The sequence below is a fragment of the Ambystoma mexicanum genome, unplaced genomic scaffold, assembly GCF_040938575.1.
Source record: "Ambystoma mexicanum isolate Mex_15411 unplaced genomic scaffold, UKY_AmexF1_1 Mex_scaf10, whole genome shotgun sequence".
Classification (NCBI taxonomy): Eukaryota; Metazoa; Chordata; class Amphibia; order Caudata; family Ambystomatidae; genus Ambystoma; species Ambystoma mexicanum.
The window spans coordinates 227,501-230,000 of NW_027182325.1; the positions used below are offsets into that span (position 1 = coordinate 227,501).

At 48.2% G+C, this 2,500-nt stretch overlaps 7 non-coding genes and 2 pseudogenes across 7 annotated transcripts; all 9 read left to right on the forward strand.

Moving 5' to 3' along the window:
- Window positions 1-177: 177 nt before the first annotated feature.
- Window positions 178-296, forward strand: LOC138538060 (5S ribosomal RNA). Its single transcript, XR_011286173.1, has one exon. It is a non-coding gene; the product is annotated as a 5S ribosomal RNA (ribosomal RNA).
- Window positions 297-402: 106 nt separating this feature from the next.
- On the forward strand, window positions 403-521 carry LOC138541466 (5S ribosomal RNA). The gene has a single exon (XR_011289472.1). It is a non-coding gene; the product is annotated as a 5S ribosomal RNA (ribosomal RNA).
- Window positions 522-627: 106 nt separating this feature from the next.
- On the forward strand, window positions 628-746 carry LOC138547335 (5S ribosomal RNA). Its single transcript, XR_011291179.1, has one exon. It is a non-coding gene; the product is annotated as a 5S ribosomal RNA (ribosomal RNA).
- Window positions 747-851: 105 nt separating this feature from the next.
- On the forward strand, window positions 852-960 carry LOC138543221 (5S ribosomal RNA; annotated as a pseudogene).
- A 464-nt stretch (window positions 961-1,424) lies between these two features.
- Window positions 1,425-1,543, forward strand: LOC138541066 (5S ribosomal RNA). The gene has a single exon (XR_011289083.1). It is a non-coding gene; the product is annotated as a 5S ribosomal RNA (ribosomal RNA).
- Window positions 1,544-1,649: 106 nt separating this feature from the next.
- On the forward strand, window positions 1,650-1,768 carry LOC138551272 (5S ribosomal RNA). Its single transcript, XR_011294998.1, has one exon. It is a non-coding gene; the product is annotated as a 5S ribosomal RNA (ribosomal RNA).
- Window positions 1,769-1,874: 106 nt separating this feature from the next.
- Window positions 1,875-1,993, forward strand: LOC138537666 (5S ribosomal RNA). The gene has a single exon (XR_011285795.1). It is a non-coding gene; the product is annotated as a 5S ribosomal RNA (ribosomal RNA).
- Window positions 1,994-2,098: 105 nt separating this feature from the next.
- On the forward strand, window positions 2,099-2,207 carry LOC138544246 (5S ribosomal RNA; annotated as a pseudogene).
- Window positions 2,208-2,313: 106 nt separating this feature from the next.
- Window positions 2,314-2,432, forward strand: LOC138536820 (5S ribosomal RNA). The gene has a single exon (XR_011284982.1). It is a non-coding gene; the product is annotated as a 5S ribosomal RNA (ribosomal RNA).
- Window positions 2,433-2,500: the final 68 nt, after the last annotated feature.

The following is a 2,500-nucleotide window of genomic DNA, read 5'->3' on the forward strand; positions in this document are numbered from 1 at the left end:
TGGATGAATTAAAGTTATCCTACCAGACATAGGAGTCCTGAATGGGCCCACCAGTCTTATATATCTCGCCTGATCGAGCCTGATCGAGCGATGAGCGTGGTATCATGTTGCAAGTGGCTGCATGGCTTAGCTTACTAAATGCAAATGCATAAGAGTAATATTCTTAGCATTCCTAGAGCCTACGGCCACACCACACTGAATGCACCCGATCTCGACTGATCTCGGAAGTTAAGCAGTGTCAGGCCTAGTTAGTACCTGGATGGGAGACCGCCTGGGAATACCAGGTGCTGTAGGCTTTTTTGTACTCCAAGTTCAGGAAGTGAGCCATTTCTCAATTGCCTTTCAAAACTGCAAGGTCTAGCCGACTAGATGCTTAAAAGTACAAAACTCACAAGAACCAGAGCCTACGGCCACAGCACACTGAATGCGCCCGATCTCGTCTGATCTCGGAAGCTAAGCAGTGTCGGGCCTCGTTAGTACCTGGATGGGAGACCGCCTGGGAATACCAGGTGCTGTAGGCTTTTTTGTGCTCCAAGTTCAGGAAGTGAGCCATTTCTCAATTGCCTTTCAAAACTGCAAGGTCTAGCTGACTAGATGCTTAAAAGTACAAAACTCACTAGGCCCAGAGCCTACGGCCACACCACACTGATTGCGCCCGATCTCGTCTGATCTCGGAAGCTAAGCAGTGTCGGGCCTAGTTAGTACCTGGATGGGAGACCACCTGGGAATACCAGGTGCTGTAGGCTTTTTTGTGCTCCAAGTTCAGGAAGTGAGCCATTTCACAATTGCCTTTCAAAACTGCAAGGTCTAGCCGACTAGATGCTTAAAAGTACAAACTCACTAGGCCCAGAGCCTACGGCCACACCACACTGAATGCGCCCGATCTCGGAAGCTAAGCAGGGTCGGGCCTAGTTAGTACCTGGATGGGAGACTGCCTGGGAATACCAGGTGCTGTAGGCTTTTTTTGTGCTCCATGATTAGTAATTGCGCAACTTCTCAATTATTTTTCAAATTTGGTATGTTTCCAAAATAATTGTATCCCGTTTTATAGCGGAAATGTTGGACAACATCATGAGGGCTGGAGCTACCTTTTTACATAGAATTAGCATACAGGTAGTGTGTTCATGGGTAATAAATCAACTTTCACATGTAATGCAGTACAGAGAATATTGAGTCCTTCAAGAGGCATGAAAGAAAACCATTATTGTGTTGATTGTTCTCTCCACCTCCCTGCAACAGACACAGGATGGATGAATTAAAGTTATCCTACCAGACATAGGAGTCCTGAATGGGCCCACCAGTCTTATATATCTCGCCTGATCGAGCCTGATCGAGCGATGAGCGTGGTATCATGTTGCAAGTGGCTGCATGGCTTAGCTTACTAAATGCAAATGCATAAGAGTAATATTCTTAGCATTCCTAGAGCCTACCGCCACACCACACTGAATGCACCCGATCTCGTCTGATCTCGGAAGTTAAGCAGTGTCAGGCCTAGTTAGTACCTGGATGGGAGACCGCCTGGGAATACCAGGTGCTGTAGGCTTTTTTGTGCTCCAAGTTCAGGAAGTGAGCCCTTTCTCAATTGCCTTTTAAAACTGCAAGGTCTAGCCGACTAGATGCTTAAAAGTACAACACTCACTAGGCCTAGAGCCTACGGCCACACCACACTGAATGCGCCTGATCTCATCTGATCTCAGAAACTAAGCAGTGTCGGGCCTAGTTAGTACCTGGATGGGAGACCGCCTGGGAATACCAGGTGCTGTAGGCTTTTTTGTACTCCAAGTTCAGGAAGTGAGCCATTTCTCAATTGCCTTTCAAAACTGCAAGGTCTAGCCGACTAGATGCTTAAAAGTACAAAACTCACTAGGCCCAGAGCCTACGGCCACACCACACTGAATGCGCCCAATCTCGTCTGATCTCGGAAGCTAAGCAGTGTCGGGCCTAGTTAGTACCTGGATGGGAGACCACCTGGGAATACCAGGTGCTGTAGGCTTTTTTGTGCTCCAAGTTCAGGAAGTGAGCCATTTCACAATTGCCTTTCAAAACTGCAAGGTCTAGCCGACTAGATGCTTAAAAGTACAAACTCACTAGGCCCAGAGCCTAAGGCCACACCACACTGAATGCGCCCGATCTCGGAAGCTAAGCAGGGTCGGGCCTAGTTAGTACCTGGATGGGAGACCGCCTGGGAATACCAGGTGCTGTAGGCTTTTTTGTGCTCCAAGTTCAGGAAGTGAGCCATTTCTCAATTGCCTTTCAAAATTGCAAGGTCTAGCTGACTAGATGCTTAAAAGTACAAAACTCACTAGGCCCAGAGCCTACGGCCACACCACACTGATTGCGCCCGATCTCGTCTGATCTCGGAAGCTAAGCAGTGTCGGGCCTCGTTAGTACCTGGATGGGAGACCGCCTGGGAATACCAGGTGCTGTAGGCTTTTTTGTGCTCCAAGTTCAGGAAGTGAGCCATTTCTCAATTGCCTTTCAAAACTGCAAGGTCTAGCTG